This window comes from Eptesicus fuscus, chromosome 10 (assembly GCF_027574615.1).
Source record: "Eptesicus fuscus isolate TK198812 chromosome 10, DD_ASM_mEF_20220401, whole genome shotgun sequence".
NCBI classification, from domain to species: domain Eukaryota; kingdom Metazoa; phylum Chordata; class Mammalia; order Chiroptera; family Vespertilionidae; genus Eptesicus; species Eptesicus fuscus.
The window spans coordinates 58,208,224-58,227,356 of record NC_072482.1 but is presented as its reverse complement, the minus strand read 5'-3'; the positions used below and the strand labels follow the sequence as shown (position 1 = coordinate 58,227,356).

General features: G+C 43.2%; 1 non-coding gene across 1 annotated transcript; it reads right to left on the bottom strand.

The window, feature by feature from the left end:
- Window positions 1-640: 640 nt before the first annotated feature.
- On the bottom strand, window positions 641-743 carry LOC114231249 (U6 spliceosomal RNA). The gene has a single exon (XR_003617217.2). It is a non-coding gene; the product is annotated as a U6 spliceosomal RNA (small nuclear RNA).
- Between the last annotated feature and the right edge of the window lie 18,390 nt (window positions 744-19,133).

Genomic DNA, 19,133 nt, shown 5'->3' with positions numbered 1-19,133 from the left:
GTGTGTGTGTGTGTGTGTTTTTCATTTATATAACAAAGTTATACATATGACATTCTTTCAAGTGTTTGGCCTGCTAGGTTCTAGGTATAGTAGCAACCCGTGAACCAGTCAGACTGTCTCACATCCCGTGCAGGTATAGTGCCCATCTGTACGTAGCAGGTCAAGGTAAGCTGCAACAATTAATTGCATCTTAGAAAGAAAAAGAGAAATTTCCCCCTCTCTTGAAAGATATCTCCACCATTTTGACAGCAAAGTGACCTTTTGCAAGTTGCTCAACTAAGCCCTGTTTTTCATCCATCCCCTTCCAAGGAAAGAGGATAAACCAAGTAAAAAGCTTTGGACAGTTGCTTAGCACAATGCCTGGCACAAAGTAAATGCTCAATAAATTATCATCATTATTAAAGCGAAACAATTTACACTTCTTCCAACTTGTCCTTTTATTAGTTTTTAAGGTTTATGAAGAAATTGCCAAGTTGACATGTTAACACAAATATCCAAGTGTAACTCAGCTTTGTTTTCATTTCACAGACTGCCTTACATTTTAATAGTGAAAAGTCATAATCTTGCTATTAAGTGGCACACTGTGTGCTTTGACTCATATTATTTCTTCCGAGCTAATCAAAAGGTGTGAGGGCACTGCACACAAGAGGAACATGTCAGAAATGGGTGTGTCATCCTTGCACAGGGGCCATGATAATTTTCTCTGTGTTGTTCCAACTTTAGTATATGTGCTGCTGTAGTGAGTGTGCCTACCTGCAATTTTAAGTGACAGTGTAGTGCTGTCATTTCTTTCATGCTTTATATAGAGGTGTGATTAGGGAGAAGGAAAAGATCATAAAGCACTTTATGTTGTGATAGTAACTTCCACTAACTAATTACATGTCATTTTCAAAAGTATTTGCTCAAATTTCTTTCGAATACATAATATTGCCTTTAAATTTCCCCTTAAACTTTTATAAAATGAAAGAGCATGTTCTTTGAATTATATCACTAGTTATTTCACAACCTAAACATGGTAACTGTTTGTGGGGAATAGATTATGATTTTTTTTTCTGGGCAGTTAGCTGAAAATCTCCTAACGAAAATTGAAGTCTGGAGCAAAAATCAATTAAATAACCCCCCAAACCCCAAACAAAACAAAACAAAACACCAATCAAGCAACCCCTCCCCAAACAACGACAATATCTAATCACATTTTTTTTTTCTATCTGGAGGTGGGGAAATAAAATATAGGATGGGGCAAAGGTAGGTTTACAGTTGTTTGTATGGAAAATAATATAATAATAAATAATACAAGAATAAACTGTTTCATGTACTCACAGATGTAAACCTACTTTTGCCCCACCTATATATATATACTATGCAGATACATGATATCTCAATTAATAAACATAGGTGAGTTTTAATTCCTGCTGTTTCTGTAAGTAAATTTGGGTGTTTGAAGTGAAAGTTGTTTTCTCTTTAAAATCAATGTAATTATCACTAGGTTGAAAAAATATCTCCAGTCTAAACTTCTCACCTGAGCTCCAAATTTCCTCTCCCACAAATGACACTGGGACCACTATACATGACTTTATATGGAGCCCAATTATCACCTCCCTTGCCTCTCTCTGTCTACTCCTCTCCACAGTCTAGATCTCACTTAGTCCAACCTCCTGGTCACCCATACTACAAACCTAAAAGTCATTTTTGAGTCTTCTCTTTCTTCCTCCCCTTTAAGTCAGTTATCAAATCCCAATTATGCCTCAGATATGCCCCCTCCCTTCCTTTCTTATTGCTACTGCTCTAGTTTAGGTCTTTCCTGTCTTGCTCTCTGACTCATTTGCTGTGGCTGCAGCCTCTTAACTGTAAGGCTTAGCCATTATTCCCTTCAAATCTTTTCCCTGAATGACTTATCTAAAAAGCAGATCTGAACATGCCACTCACCTATAATAGCTTCCCCTTACTTACCAGATACACATCTAAGCTCTTTACCAGAGCATTCAAAGCCTCGTGCATCTCTCCAACTTCACCTCTCTCCACTTCCTAGCCTGATTTTACATTCCAGTCGCACTTCCCTCAGTTATTTAATCCTACTATGTGCCAGCCACTGTCCTAGGCACATACCTTGAGGAACAAAACAGACCTCTCCCTTGAGGAGCTTAGAAGGAGGGGGGAGGGTGCTCTCAGGAAACAACAAACATAATAAGCACATTTTATAGGATCTGAGGGTGTAATTTTAAATAGGCCGGTCAAGGTTGGTTTTATTAAAAGGTAACATTTGAACAAAGACATGAAAGGAGGTGGGACAGTGAGCTATTTGGATAAACAGGAAAAAATCTAGGCAGAGGGAGTGGCCGTGCAAAGCACTAAGATGGGAGTGTGTTTAGCACAAGTCAAGGAGGGAGCAGATCGAGTAATAGGAGATGAGGTCAGAGAGAGAACAGGGTGGGTGAGTGTGCTTTTGGACAGGTTCTCCTCAGCTATTGTAGAAAGTTGGGGACTTACTTTGCATTCAGTGGGAAGCCAACTATTTGTACTCACCCCCACAAGCCATAGTGTTTAGATCTTGTTAACTATGCTTCCTCCTGTTTGGATTGTACGCTCTTACCAGTTGAGTTGCTCCCCAAACTTTTTGGTTGTTTCTATTACTGCATTTGCCATATTACTTTTGAGACTTAGATCTTGAAGAAGGGTTTTGGTTTATTTATCTTTGTAACACTGGTGCTCAGAGCAGGCATGCAAACATTCCATGAATGAATGCCAATGTTTGTGTATCATTTGCCTACATATGTCAGATGTTTTATATGTTTATAAATTCTTACAACTACTCTACAAGGTGGGCTTTTTTATACCTATTCCATAGAAGAGGAAATGAGGTGCAGAGACATTAAGTAACTTATTTAAAGTCACACACCTTAAAACTATCTGAGCTGGCTTCCAAACTCAGGCATTTGGCCAATTGCTCACTTATGGGGGTTCCTCACTAGATTGAATGAAAGACATTGAAGGAATTTAGTTTTGTTTCTTGCACTTGGCTTCCCCAGTATGAAAAAAAAAAAGCCACTTTTCAATTCAACTGTCTATTAATTCATTACATATTTAAAAAGTACGTATTGTGCACCAGGCACTTGGAATACAATACTGAACATAACAGATACAGTCTCTTTCCTTGTGCAGTTTGCGCTATAGCAGGGGAGACTCACAATTGCGTAAGCAAGGGCAGTACTGGACAGCCAGTGCTCTGATGAAGGAAGGGAAAGGTGCAGCCGAGGGAAGTGTAGTAGCAGCTCAGCCTGGAGAAAGCTGTAGGATGAGAGCACATCTGGAGAAAGATAGTTCCAAGTGGAATGTACCGGTGGCCTTAGGGACACTAAAGTTCAGAAAGTGGAGCTATATGTCTAGCTGTGAATAAACAATTGCCCGTAGACTTGTATACAGGACTAGGTATTATATAAAAATCTAAAGAATCTTGCTTTTTTTTTTTTTTCAACTTTGGCTAACATTAATGCTGCCTTTCCAAATCTGATTACAATCTTTATGCATAAAACTAAAGCATAAACTTTTTAACCTTTGTTTTAAAATTGTTATTTGATGAGTTATTTGACCCACTCATTTGTAAAGAGATTTGTGTGTTTTAGTAGTTAATAAATTCCAAAACTATGAAATCAAATTGTTTTTTGTTCCACTGGAATTTGGTGGTATATTGCATCATTGGCTGGAATTTGGTAGCTTGTAACAGAATGCAAATCTTAAAATTATGTTGGTGGGGATGAAACTTAATATTTGCTGACTTTTAATTGTTCAGTGGAAGAACTAATCCAGGAAACCATGGAAGGTGGTGTGACTGAGACAGGAAGAAGCCAGGCTGGAAAACCAGAGACCCGTTTTCAGAGGGTGGCCTTTTAGTGCTTTGTAACTGGTGGAAAATTAATAGGTTGTTCTCTACAGATTTCCCCTGTTTTTCAAGTGGGGATATTGTATTTGCCATAATAACTCTAATATATGACTGGATTTTCAAAATTAAAAATTTAAGGATGAAAATAGTTACGCAGACAACTTGAAACTGGTGGTGGTGGTGGTGGTGGCAACAGAGCAGTTGTTTTTAATAAGAAAATGATGGGGAAGATCAAAGAAGAGCAGGGATCAGGATGTGGGAGTGAGTTCTCTTTATTGTAAAGGGCTTTGGAGGGAGGTGAGAGATGGAGATTAGAGATGATGAAGACCTTCCCTTTGGGCTTCTCTGATCTAGCCATGGATGATGAGAGTCCCTCTGGATGAGCGTCAAAGAAAAGACATGGTTAAATGGGCAATAAAAGAAAAAGCAATGGCCCATAAATACTAAGTGTTTCAAGTTGAAAATTTTCCCTCAAAAAAACACAACACACACACACACACACACACACACACACACACACGCACACGCACACTCACACACACACACACACCTCTAGTTTAGCCATTGCAGTTATGGTCTACAGCTTGTAAAACACGAGTCTCCCTAATGGAGCAGGGCCAGCAAGTCTTGGTTGTAGAAAGAGGTAGGGATATTGTGAGAATCCAAGGACTCCTGGCAAATATATTCTTTGAGGCTTTAAAAAGTGCCCCAGAGGAGGAGAAAATATGTTGAAAAAAAAAAATAGCCATAAAGTACTTTTTATGTTAAGAACAAAAGACAGGAAATGTTTTTTTTTTTCTCTTTTTTCCAGATATTGTTGCGTTTTCTCCATCTGGTGAAATAAAATAGGACAGATACGTTATCCTCCACTGTTACACAAAAGCACCACCAAGCAGGCCAGCGAGATGGTGGAGAGCTGCGGCCCTGCCAGCAGCGTGGATGGCATTGTTGCCTCCCCGAGTCCCTGCAGGGGGGTGGGGGGGGGGGGTGGAGAGACAAAAGCCAGCGTGTGTACTGCTTGTCTGAAGCCATAAAACTTTTTTTTTTTTTTGGCTTAAAACACAGAAATTTCTTGGTAAACAAAACAAAGTTACAGAACTGTCATCATCTAGGGAAACCTTCCCTGTTTGTTAACTTCCTTCCAAAACATTTCTGCCCTAGTTCCATGTGTGTTGGTGGTTTGAAGGGGCCAGGACAACCCAAGGGAATGATTCCATTCTAATTGTGTCTTTCCTTTCCCAGGAGGCCTGTGTCCTTTCCTAGTCACCAAACTCAAGCTCTTGGTGAACTGTTGTCCGCTTGTTGCTGAGGAAGAAACCGCCACCCAAACAAGCCCCGTGACCGTAGCTGGAAGCTTTGTTTCTGTGTTTGAACCCTGCGGAGACCACAAAGCTGTGCCCGCTCTCCGTCCGGCGCGGGTTCTTATCCAGGACTCCGCGGGTGCGCGCGCGCGCGTTTTCCTGGACTCCCCAACAAGCCTCCCCAAGTGGTGTGTGTTTGGGGGCCAGGGCCCGTAGCTTGTGTACAATTTTGACCTCCCCCCCCCCCCACAAAAAAAAAAGCCACGACCCTTAACAGCCAAATTAATTCCTGCAGCCGGCGTTGCCAGACTGGGGTCCTGCTAGGCCTAAATTTGGTTTAATGAATTTCTACAGTAAACTCTGAGATCCTCTGAGATCCTCCGCATTAGCCCTCGGGATGCCACCGGCGAGCAGGGAAACTTGGTCTCGGTATTGGGAGTCCTCGCCTCGGGCGCACCCTGTCTTGGGCAGACCCGACGCCAGCGCGGCTTTCTCTCCGGACCACTCTCTCCAGTGGCCCCCGATGGCCAGTCCACAGGAAGCCTGGCTTTCCTTTTCCTTCGGAAATCTGAGGGACGGCAGTAAAGCGATATATATATCCTTTCCCCGGTGCGTTTCCGCGGGCTGGGCAGGAGCGGCGGGGCGGTCCCCGAGGGTCTCGCAGGTTCCCCGTCCTGAGCGCGGCCGTGCCTCCCTGCGCCCCGAAACCCGCGTCCAGGCAGCAGCACAGTCCCCAGCCTCTCCCAGCTCGTGCGGGAGAGCCCGGCCTGCGGGACTCTGCTCGCTCCCAGAGCAAGGATCCTTGGCCGAGCCCCCCACCCCCCCCCAAGCCCCCGCCCGCCCGCGGGCAGAAGGTGCTCCCTCCCCGCCCCCCCTCCCCGTGTGTGTTGGGGGGCTGAGAGTCAGGGGGCCGGGCGCCCTTGGAAGGCTCCACGCAGAGCAACACCATCTCGGCCCTGCCCTCGGTAGGGTGCGCGGTTCCCGTCCCTTCCAGGAGGGCTGAGTGGACAGGGCTCGCTCCTGTCCTGGGAGTCCACTTCTGATCTCTGGCTTGTCACGCTTCCCCACCCCCGCCAACACCCATTTTTGTACCAGCGTGGTGCTGGGCTGTGAAGCACACATGACGACAGGACGTGTAAATGGGACATAAAATGCCGGGGAGAGCCCTGAATAGCAGGAAGGCACAAAAGACTTGGTTTCATGGGCTCCTTTCTCTCACTGAATCCGGAGGACTACTCAGTAAGGGCGCTAGCATCCCCATTTTACAGAGGGAAATACTGACACCCAGACAGAATAAATGACTTGCCTAGGTCCATGCACTGCAGCTTCTGGCCTTTAATGCCAGACATGGCAGCTAAACTCCCCCCACCACCCCCAGCTGCTTCCACTGAAAAGAAATACCTCTGCCCAGGAGAATGGACAGAGGTTATCAGTGGAAGCAACGATGAACCCAGGTGCCAAGGCTGTGCTCTGCTCCCTCATTCTAAATTCTTGACGTGGGAACTTCTTCCCTAAACTCCAACCTGCAGTTTTGTTCATCCGACTGCCTGCTGGATATCCATCTCCACCCAAATGTCTAAAAGATGCACAGAGCGAGGTGGCTTGAAGCCTTGCTTCTAAACCTGCCCATCCACTTGTATCCCCCTTCTGGTTAAGAACACACCTTTTTTATTTTCAGGAGTTGCTCACGTCAGAAGCCTTGGAGCCATCCTTGACCCCTCTTTCTTTCACGCTCCAAGTGGAGCCTACTAGAAAATGCTGTGCCTCTGTCTTCTGTGTATATCCCGAATTTGACATTCCTTACAACCTCAGGTACCACCCCGTAGGCCCACCCCATCAGCATCTCTCTCCTAGGCTGTTACAACAGCCTCTTCCCACTTCGACCTTGCTCCCTCACAGTGCACTCTCTACACAGCAGCCAGTGATCCTGTTCTATGATGGCGCTAAGAACCCCAGAGGCTCCCCACCTCACTCAGGGACATAGTCCAAGTCCTTCAGAGTCTACAGCCCTGAGAGACCGCTCTACCTCTGACCCCTTCTACACTCCTCTTCACCTTACTCAAGCCCACCCCCCTCCCGCGGACTGGACTTTCCTGTTAGCCCTACCTTAAGTCTTTGCACTTGGCCCTCTGCCTGAAGCTCTTCTCCTCACAGAAGCACAGTTTGCTTCCCTTTGCTCAACTATCACCTTCTGGTTAAAGTTTCCCCTGATCACCTATTTAACATTTCAACCCTCTCCCCTGTTTTTCCTCTTTCCCTTCTTTATTTTTCTCCATAACACTTAAATTCTCACCTACTAAACTTGCTTTTTCCCTTTCTTATTGCTTCTGTCCCTCCACAAGAGTGTAAGCAATATATATGAGGGCAGCGATTTTTTTTTAAATTGCCGTATCTTCAGTGCCTAGAACATGCCTGGCACATGGAGGGCACTCAATAGCTATTTGTTTTATTATGAATGAACCCACAATAAAATGGGAGAAGGGGAGTGACTTCACTACTTACTAGCTCTGAGACCCTGGGTGAATTATTTAACTGCTTTAAAACTCAACTTGCCTCCCAGGCTTATCAATAATAGTAAATGAGTAAATACACATAAAACGCTAAGTACAGGAGAAAAGCACAATTAGCGGTAGTGATTTTTACGGATATATAAGGCTGACAGTGAATATGCAGGCCAGACTTCCAGGTGTGAGCATGTGTCTTGTGCCTTTTACAAGCTATTTCTCTCTTTGTAATGGTGCAATGTAAATAGGAACTAGGAACGTAGCATCAGCGGACATTGCTTCTTTGTTATTACTATTTCTTTGTATAAAGTCTTGGACGTATGTAGTCACGGTTAACTACTGAGAGCTAACGGGAAACAATGCCACTTTTTTCTTGGTTTGCATCAGCAGCGACCATCTTCGTAGTCATCTTCCATGGAAAGGAGGAAAGGGAAGTTAGATTCCTTGAGTATGTGAGCAGTCCACCTTTATGACTGTAGCTGGGGAATTCTTTTGAAGACTGAAAGGAGGGGTCTGTGGGGGGTGGGGTGCAAGGGAGGAAGAAGCACCTGACTTCAAACACCTCCTTTCAGCTACCCAGGTTTCCTTAGGCAGATCTCACAGTGATATGACTGTCAGGGGGTGGGTTGAGAGGTGGGGAAGGGGAGATATGATTCTGTAAGGGAAATTGGACGGTAGCTCCATCCCGCTCCTCCCCCGCCTAGCTGGACCAGCTTCTCCCGGGTCTCCTCCCTCCCATCAGTTGGCACACCCGCCCAACCTCACTGTCTGCTCTATGTCAAACACAGTGTTTGCTGTGTACTTTGCCCCCCCCACACACACACACACATGTAAACCCCAAGGTCACAGCAATTTTTGTCTGTTACATTCTCTGCTTTCTTTTTGGTTCCTAAGGCAGGGCCTGCCATCCAGGATCGCTGTCAGTTTCTGGTTGGATGAGCCGTCCTACCGAGCTCCTGTAACTTTGTCAAGAGACCTACGGCATAAGTTGAGCAATTCTTGTGCCAGAATCCTTTCAATGTATTCTCTCCCGATCTTTCCCACAACAGCCCCCTGAGGTTGGTGGTATAACGCCCACTTTACAAATAGAGACACTGAGGACCAGTGAGGGCCAGGGACTTGCTCAGCGTCACGCAGCAGCTGGTAAATGGTGGAGCTGAAAGAAACGGAACCCATACAGCCTGGGGCCCCGGGCGCGAGTCCCGACCTTCTTTGGGAGAAGGTGAGGCCGGTCGCAGTTCAGGCCTGGACCCTGCAAGGTCTGACGGTGGGGAGGCCAGAGGGCTGCGGCCACCGAAGCGCCCCATCCATCAATTCCGCGGCCGCCCCTCAGCTCCGGGCCAGAGCGGAGGTCCCCGAAAGCCTAAGCCGAGAAGAAGCCTCTTCCCTCACGCCCTCCCTTCAAACTCCCTGCTGGGGCTGGGACAACCCGAATTTTCGGGGTGAGAATAAGCATCTGGCCAGTGGGATGTAGGTGAGCCACCAAAAGCCCGGCAGACGGAGCCCCTCGCCGCGCGGGTTTCCCCAGCTGGGGCCCCGCCGCCGTCTGATCCCCTTGGAAGACCCCGAGGGAGAAATCGTGTCGATAAGGAAACTAGAAACTGGGAAGTACGCCTCCGGGAACGGAGGGCCCAGCTGCACTTGGCCTCTGGCGTGCGGTGGGAGCTCCGGGGCCCGCGGGGTCTGTAGGCGGAGGGGTGAGCGCACCGGTAATCAGGGCGCAGAGCCCCCGGCGGGGACGCGGCCGCCGGCGCTCGGGGCTGGCGGAGCTCCGGGCGGGGCGCAGGAGATAGAGTGGAGGAGCCTCGGTCCCCTGTCCCCGAATTCAAGGTCCTTGCCTGGGGGGGCTGTTTGCCTGCCACCGGGAACCGGTCCACCCACGACGCTTTCGCTGCAGGAAGCTTTCAAACGTAGGGTGATGGAAGGTGGGGGAGTATCAACAAATTCTCCGCGAATGCCATTGAATTTATCGGCGCTTCTAGGTCTTTCGTCCTTAGGCATTTTATTTTCAGTCAAGGGATACGAAAAGCATAACTTCTTACATTGCGGGCTTCTGGGAACATTTGGAGATTAAAATACCTGAAAACGCTGGTAATCCTTTTTCTGAGGAGTCAATTGAAAAGAGTTCGTTTTTGCCTGTCACCCCCAGGTAAACCAGTGAAGAAATAGGCACAACCTCTCTAGTTCTATTTGGAAACGCAAACCCGAGTCCTTGTGTTTTCAGTTGAAAATTATAGGTCACATTACTCGCCCTAAAATGTAGCAATTTGCTTTACGCAAAAGTTTGTGCAACTGGCTGCCCTTTTTTTTTTTTAAAGGACGTCTTATTTTAAAATGGATTTTAGAGTAAAAAGTAATTGAAGTGTTTGGCAACCTCAGGGTAAAACATATTAGTGCACCAAGGATAAATAAAGACTAGAACTCAGCTCTGTTTCTTGCTGCATTACTCACTCTCTTGATGTGGCCTCTGGCAAGTCCCTTCCCTGTCCTGAGCCTCAGGCCCTCTCCATTGTAACCAGGGGATCATCTTTGACATCTACCTGCCTCCTGTTGTAAGAGTTCATGAGATATGCGGTGAGTGCTTTGGTTCTAGGGCAAATGACTTGTACAAATAAAACAGGATTACATCTCAGATTCATCTTTGATTCATCTGAATAAATGGGCCTTTCCTTTATTAACTCTTCCTGTTCAATTTCCAAAATTGAGTTATTTGATTTTAAATTCTATGTTGGGGCAATCTACATATTTAAAAAAAAACCTCAACAAATTCTATTACCTTGTTAAGGGAGAACCTCTATTTGTTCACAAATATTGAATAACTTACCTTTCTCATTATGTTATTCATTGCACTTATTCAACAAATGTTTATTGAAAATGTACTCTTTCTAGGGACTCAAGGAGTACATGGAGTGCTTACAAAGAACTGTCGTGTGTACCTACTGCTCCCGTACACTTTTTATGTGTAATATCTCATTTAATCCTCAAAACAGCTCCCTGAAATATGGGGATATCATTACCCGGTGTATAGAATGTAAGCGGACAGTTTCTGTGTAATTCAGTAAGCAAGGTATTATCAGAGCAGTGTAGTTCTGTAAGGTCATTTGCAATAGCAAAGGGCGACTTTTTTTGAAACCTCTGATGGGAATTTGTGGTCACATTTTTTTTAAGAAGAAAAGGTTTGCCAACACTGCCTCAGCAGGTATGCAATTAAGCTATCTACAGTGTTAAACATCTTGAGATCAGGTCATCCTAGAATTGAGAGAATGGATTAGAGATAATTTATACATAATCAAATTCATATATAGGCAAACAATGATGACTCCGTTGGAATTGGCCCAACACTCGAAAGTACAACCACCCCTTTCTCCCCAACCCCAAAAGAAAAGAAATCCACATAAGCCAAGTTACTACTTGGCTTTTTAGAAGTTATCTAAAAGACAAATATGGGGAAGTTGACATTCCTCACACACGAAAGGGGGCCATGTACTTGTATTTAGTGAGGGAAAAGAGAAGCCTTGTGGACTAAGTCTATTTTGCATGAAAGGTAAAGAAAGATTCTCTATTATCCATTCCTGAAATGTGACCTACCAAATGCCAACTCATAATGTTGCACAGGAGGGAAAAAAGCAGATGAAGCCAGAAAATACTATTGTTTTTTTTTTTTTTTTTTTGTATTCTGTCTGTGGACAGTTAGACCAGCTGCAACAGATTGCTTAGAAAGTTCACTCTTTATACTATAGTATTATACATTTGCTGCATGTTGACAATGTGCTAAGTCATCAGCATGATTAAAGTGAACACCCATATGCTAGACTGACAGTGTCCTAGTTTATGGTCTCCGACATACAACTGCCACATATACATATATAACAGAAGCAGATGCATATAGGGAGTGCAGTAAGTGTTGAATGATTTCGATATACAGGAATTAGTTGTGGTGTTTTCTATGCATAGAGAATAGAAAGTGAGATATGCAAGTCATCTGTTCAGAGAAAGTAGTCTTGGGAGAGTTAGAGGAAACTCCTGTGTTGCTTACAGTTACTTAGCTGGGAAAGGGTTCTTGAGAAGGAACCAGAGGTGGGGATTTCAAGAGTAATAGAGTCATTATAGGTTAGATTTGGAAGAGACTTTAGAAGTCTAAATCCAGCTCTTTGCTTGGTGAATAAAGAAGCGGAGGCCCAGAGCCCTGGAGTGGCCAGTTAGTAGTAGATCTGGACTCTAAAGCAGGTAAATGCCCACCCTCTGAGGCTCCAAAGCTCCTCCATGTCAAGGGTTTCTCTTGCTGTTGTTCGATTTGTTGAGTTTTTGTTTTGCTTTTTATTATGGAAAATTTTAAATGTGTAAAAAATAGAAATATAATATAATGAACATACATATGGCCTAGTTTTATACCATTCTTATTTCATCTATTGCTTTGTTTTGGTTTATTTACTTATTTTTGCAGTATTTTAAAGCAAATTCCAGCATCCATATTGTTTTATCAGTAAATTCTTCAGTATGTAACTCTGATTCTAAAACATAAGACACAACCAACCATGCTATCAACATACCTAACAAAATTAACAATAAACCTTAATATCATCTAATACCTACTCCCTATTTACATTTCTCTAACAGTCTCAAAGAGAGCTCTATTTCTTTTTATTTTACTGTTGGTTTGTTTGAATTGGCAACCAAATAAGACCCACACATTGCATATTGTTGTTACGGCTCAAAAGACTCTTTTATTCTATAACTATCCCTCCTCATTTTTTGTTTAGCGGTTTTGTTGGTGAAACCAGATCACTTATCTTGTGGAATGTACCACAATCTGTGGATTTGGCAGACTGCTTCCCTTGTGGTGGTGTTTATTTTGCTGCTCTATAACCTTTATTTCCTGAAGGTTGGTGATTAGACTTAGAAGCTTGATTGGATATAGGTTGTATTTGTTTGGGCAGGCATACTTTATAGAAGTATTTATATACCTCTATAAACTATTGTGCATGTTATGGCATCATTTCTTGAAGCACATAATGTCAAGGTATCCTGATTTCAGTGATGATCATTGGTTCAGGGGTATCAGCTTAATCTCTCCATTCAACCTTTCACCTAATGGTTTTGGTATTCACTTATGATTGTTGCCTAGAAGATCTATTATTTTATTGGAGGTTAAAAAACGGTGATTTTTTTTCACTCTATTATTTGTATGCTTTTAGTATCAGGAATACTTCTTTAAATAACTTTCTCCCATCTGCTCTTTGGCTCCCCTGAAGAGCTACTGTGTAAGAGAGGTAGGATACATGCTTGATGTTTTCTCTTTACCTTTTAATTTTCAGAGTAATGAATAGGGTATAACAGAGACAAAGAGATGGAGTAATTAATTCTCTACAAGGTGATCAGAAAGTATTTCTCAGAAGAAGTAGAATTTGAGCTGGACTAGGAAAAATGTCTATGATTTTGACAGGCAAGAGGTGAGCAGAGACAGAGCATAATGTTCTAAGGGAACTCCATGAACAAAGGGGAAGATGTGGTTGGTAGTGTTGTGAGTAGAGCATAGGGTTTGTGGAATGCTTGGGGAAGGGCCTGTCTCCCTCAATAGATTGTGACACCCTTGAAAGGAGCTGTCTTCTTCACCTTTGTAGCTCCAGTGGCAGAAAAGTGGCTTGCCAAAAATGAACATTTTTCTCAATCAATCTTTCTTGACTTAATTAATTAATTTGAACTTTCTTTGATGGTAGTATATATATATATTTTTGCCTTCTTAACTGAAGAGCAAAAGGACAGGCTATTTATCATTTACTTTTAATGGAAATGAAGGAAGAAAAACATACGATCATCTCAATAGATGCAAAAAAAAGCATTTGATAACATTAAACATTTTTTTTCATGACATAATACTCAATAAACTAGATATAGAAGGAAACTATTTCAACATAATAAAAGTCATATGAGAAAAGTCCACAGCTAATATTATACTCAATGATGAAGGACTGAAAGCTTTTCCTCTAAGATCTGGAACAAGAAGACAGGGATGCCCATTCTTGTCAACTCTATTCAACATAGTACTGAAAGACCTAGTCAGAGCAATTAGGAAAGAAAAATAAATAAAAAGCATTTAAATTGGAAAGGATGAAGTAAAATTAACTGTGTCTGCAGATGTGTAATCTTATATGTAGAAATCCATAAAGATTCCCCCAAACCATTAGAACTAATAAACAAATTCAGCAAAGTTGCAGGATTTAAACTCATCACACAAAAATCAGTTGCATTTCTATAAACTAACAATGAATAATCTGAAAAGGAAATGAAGAAAATGGTCCCATTTACAATAGTATAAAAAAGAATAAAATACCTAGAAATTAATACAACCAAATAGGTGAAAGATTTGTACACTGAAAAGTACAAAATGTGGCTTAAAGAAATTAAAGAAGACACAAATAAATAAATAAAAGGACATCCTGTGTTTACAAATGGAAAGAATTAATATTGTAAAGATGTCAATACTATCCAAAGTGATTTATAGATTTAATGCAGTCTGTCAAAATCCTAATGATATTTTTTGCATAAATAAGAAATCCATTCTAAAATTCACATAGATTCTCAAGAGGCCCTGAATAGCCAAGAGGGGAAGGCAGTTGTGGGTGATCAGGCCAGGATGGGACAGCAGTTGTGGGTGATCAGGCTTGTGGGGGGGGGAATTGGGGGTGATCAGGCTGGTGGTGGGGAGGTCAGTTGGGGGTGAGCAGACCAGCAGGGGGGCAGTTGAGGGCGAACAGGCCAGTGGGGAGGGCAGGTGGGGGCGAGCAGGCCAGCAGGGGGGGCAGTTGGGGACAAGCACACTGGCACGGGGGGCAGTAGGGGATGATCAGGCTGGCGGGGGGGGGGCATTTGGGGGTGAGCAGGCCGGCAGGCAGAGTGGTTAGGGGCAATCAGGCAGGCAGGCAGGTGAGCGGTTAGGAGCCAGCAGTCCTGGATTTCGAGAGGGATGTCCGACTGCCAGTTTAGGCCCGATCCCTGTAAACTGGCAGTAGGACATCCTTCAAGGGGTCCCAGATTGGAGAGGGTGCAGGCCAGGCTGAGGGACAGCCCCCCTCCCCATGCATGAATTTTATGCACCGGGCTACTAGTATAGAAATAGCCAATAAGCACTTGAAAAGATGCTCAACATTACTACTCATTAGAGAAATGCAAATCAAAAAAAGAAAAGAAAAGACCCCACCCCCCCCAAAAAAATAGCAAGTGTTGGTAAGGATGTACAGAAATTGGAATCCTTGTGCAATGTTGATGTAGATGGAAAACTGGTATAGCCTCTATGGAAAACAGTATAGCAGTTTTTCAAAATACTAAAATTAGAATTACCATATGATTCAGCAATTCCATTTCTGGGTATATTCCCTAAAGAAATGAAAGCAGGGTCTCCAAGAGATATTTGTACACCATGCTCATAGCAGCATTATTTACAATAGCCAAAAGGCCACCCAAGTGTCCCTAGAGGGATGAATTGATAAACAAAAGGAGATGTATACATACAGTGGAATATTATTCAGAGTTAAAAAGGAAGAAAATGCTGACATGCGCTACAACATGGATGAATTTGAAGACATTATGCTAAGTGATATGAGCCATTTACAGGAAGTCAGACCCTGATGGTTCCACTTTTGTGTGGTACCTACAGTCGTCAAATTCATAGAAACAAATAGAATGGTGGTTGCCAGGAGCTGGGGAGAGGAAGGTATTGGAGTTAATAGGTGCAGAGTTTCAGTTTCGCAAAACAAAAAGAGTTCTGGAGATGGATGGTAAAATGGTGTGAATGTATTCAATACTACTGAATTGCACATTTAAAATTGTTATGATGGTAAATTTTGTTAGATGTATTTTATAATTAAAAACTTAAGGATTAATAATTTTTTATACTATGTACTCAATCATATAATGAGAAAGAGAATTGATAGAATTTAAATATATGATTCAGTGCAATGCTCAAAAAAACAACAACACCAAATCCTTAAATAAATTTAGATTAAATTACAAATTTTTAAAAATGATGAAAACAATGAAGGGCTGAGGAAATGTTCTCAATTAGAAGAAAATAAAAAGACATTATAATTAATTGGAATTGTGTGATCCTGTATTAGATGTGAGACCAGGGGGTGGACTATAAATGACATTATTGGGACAACTGGAACATTTGAATATGAACAGTGAGTTGGATATCAGTATTAAATATTACATTTGTTGATTTTGGTAAATGTGCTGTGGTTATTTTATGTGAAAGAAAGTCCTCATGCATAGGAAATATACCCTGAAGTATTTCTTGATAAGGGGCATTATTTCTGTAATTACTCAAATGATTTCAGGGGAAAATAGAGTGAGCAGATGAAGCAAAGGAGGAAAATGCTAATAATTGATGCATCTGGGTAAAAGGCATACAGTGTTCTTTGTACTATTCTTGCAACGTTTTTCTGTGAAATAAAAAGTAAGAAGCAAAAATCAAATGGCAGCCATATGCTATAAAGCCACTCTGGTCTCAGCAGTGAGTAGAGGTGGTGTAGATAATCCAAAGGAAGGTGCCATCCAGTGCCGAAGTGTGGCCTGGGCTGGGTGTATTTAGGGCTTTCTGGCTTCCATTTTTCCCGGTCAAGGAACAATTGAGGATTGACTTCATTAAGCACTAATCTGTGCTTTTCTGTTGGCCCTTGATAGGTTAATGGTTTGTTAACACTGAAAGTCCTCCGAACATGGGGAAAAAACCCCACTAGATTAAATTCTACTGATGTGATTTTTTTGTGACGTAAATGTATGTTGTAAAATCAAAACCATTTGATCTGTGGCTTGTATTAGTCAGGGCTTGCGTTTGAAGTGACAGAAATTCAGCTCAGACTTGCTTTATTCATCAAATATTTATGTCCTACAATGTCCCAGTCCATCTTATTGGTATGAGAGATGAAACAGAAAACAAAACAGGCAAAAAGCCCTGCCCTTTTGAAGCTTTTATTTTGGTGCTTAAAACCAAGCTAACAAATATTAGGTACGGAAGAGAGGGGAGCGACCTCCTGGCACATGTGACTGGCGTCTTGGCCAGTCATTTCTGTGTAGTACTAGACAACCACGCAAATCTCAGTGACATGTGACAGCAAGCATTTATTTAGCTCACACATGTGTGGGCGGCTGGCCCAGCTCTGCTCATCTCAGCTGAACTTGCTCACACATTAGCAGATTTAGACTAGGGAGACGGCGGGGGCGGGGGGGTGGGGGTGGGGGGAGATGGGCAAAGGCACTTACAGCCCCTGTGGGGTGATGTCTGTTCATATCTCATTGGCCAAAGTATATTCCCTCTCCCCATGGAAGCAGAGGAAACTGGAAAAGTGGTAGATACAGTACAGGCAGGGGTGAAAATTGGGGCCAGTTGTGCAACCCATCACAGTGGGGAGTTCACAACTTCAGGCCAGTTGAACCCACCTCTCTATTTCCTTTTCTCTCCTCTGTCTCTCTGTTTCCTTTTGTTTGTTTTCGGCTACGTTTTCTCTTGTGGCCCATAGGGTCCAAACATGGCAGGATCCAAAAGAAGAAGGGTGACACTCATTCTTTTGTTTTTTTATCTAAAAAATCTCAGAGAAGGACTTTTCTCATGGAAGGGGATGGGTGCCTGCCTGGGGTGAGATTAAATATCTAATTGGTGGTCTAATATTGTAGTCAGGAGACTGAGTGCCATAATTGTTTAGGCCTGGGCCATATGTCCACCTCTGTATCGGGCACTGTGGGTAGCAGGTGTCCCAGAACCACGTAGGAATATGGGTGATAGGGTTTGTGTTTTCCAACAGGAAGAAGACTGGCAAGGTGGCTGTTATAAACACCCAGTATTTTGGAATTTGTTCATGGAACAGTATTTTCTCAACAGGGAAGTTAAGTTGTTTATGGCTATTTGCTGATATTCAGGGAGGAAAAAAAACTTCAAATTGCTCATTTAGAACAAGCTTTGACTACCAGTATAAATATGTTTCAGAGTGTTAGGTCCAGCTAACATTTTATTCATTAGACTTCTCAATGGGCAAAATATTACACTAGAAAAAATACTATGGTAAATGCTCATTTTGAACCTGATAGAAAGTACTTTATTTTTATGTAGAAGTAGAACTGGGCACTGGCTTTGCAGCAGCAAAGAGTCTTGACTTTGCTCTCATGTCCAGTCATGGGGCTCAGCTCAGCCCCAACTGGTCTAAATGGATCACAGAGATCTCATTCTTCTTACTAGTAAATGGCTTAGGGATGGCCCACGATCTAGTTCTCAACAAGAAGACGGATGGGAAGGAGTTTCTGAAAAAGGCATCTTAGCTCTTGAAAAGAGATGGGAACCTCTGGACATTGGTATTTGAGGATGTGATGCTGTAACTGTCTTGTGATTATGAGAAGACCTCGCTGACACCAGATGATGAGTTAGAAAGATGGAAAGACCCTGGGTCTATAACCCTGTTGCTGAGCCTCTGAATTAATCAACTCTGGAAATGATCTTCTTCTGGACTTTTGTTATGTAGAAATATAAATTCCCTGAACATTTAGTCCTCTTTAGTTGGAACTTGAGTTACTCAATGATGAAGACATCCTAATGGAAACAGAGAGTCACTTGTGGTTTTCCAGAGCCCCTTCTGACTTGGATTGGAGCATTGAACAGGAGATGAACTTGGGCACTACCATACTTACACTCACCCTTCACTCTAAAGGTAGACTCGAAGATATAATACTTACCATGCTGTGTAGAACTACATTACATGCATGTAGATGGAGTCTTAGGTACAATAATAACTCTGACTACCTATCTACTCTACTACTTAGGCTGCCAAAAATATCTTGTGCTCTTTAATACACACACACACACACACACACACACACACACACACACACACATATATACTAGAGACCTGGTGCATAAAAATTCATGCACTGGAGGGGGGTGTCCCTCAGCCCAGCCTGCCCCCTGTCACAGTCCAGAAGCCCTCAGGGGCAGGAGGCAACCTGGTGATCATGGGAAGGCGACACCCCCATCATACCTCTGCTGCTGCCACTGCCAGCAGCACAAGCCTCAGCTGGCCCTGGTTACCTGAGCCTCAGGCGGCCCTGGGCACTTGGGCAACCACTATCCGAGGCTTGCCTGCACCTCGGGCCGGCCCTGAGCAGCTGGGGGGCTGAGGGGACTGGGCGCCGCCATCTTGTGGCTGTGGGTGCCACCATCTTTGAGGGCGGGACAGTCAATTAGCATATTTCCTCCTTATTGACTGTGGGCACTGCCATCTTTGAGGGCGAGACAGTCAATTAGCATATTAGCTCCTTATTGGCTTGGGCGCTGCCATCTTTGCGACGGCATGAGGTCAATTAGCATATTCCCTCTTTATTAGACAGGATATTTTATTGATTTCAGAAAAGAAGGGAGAGGGAGAGATAGATAGAAACGAGAGGGAAAGAGAGATAGAAACATCA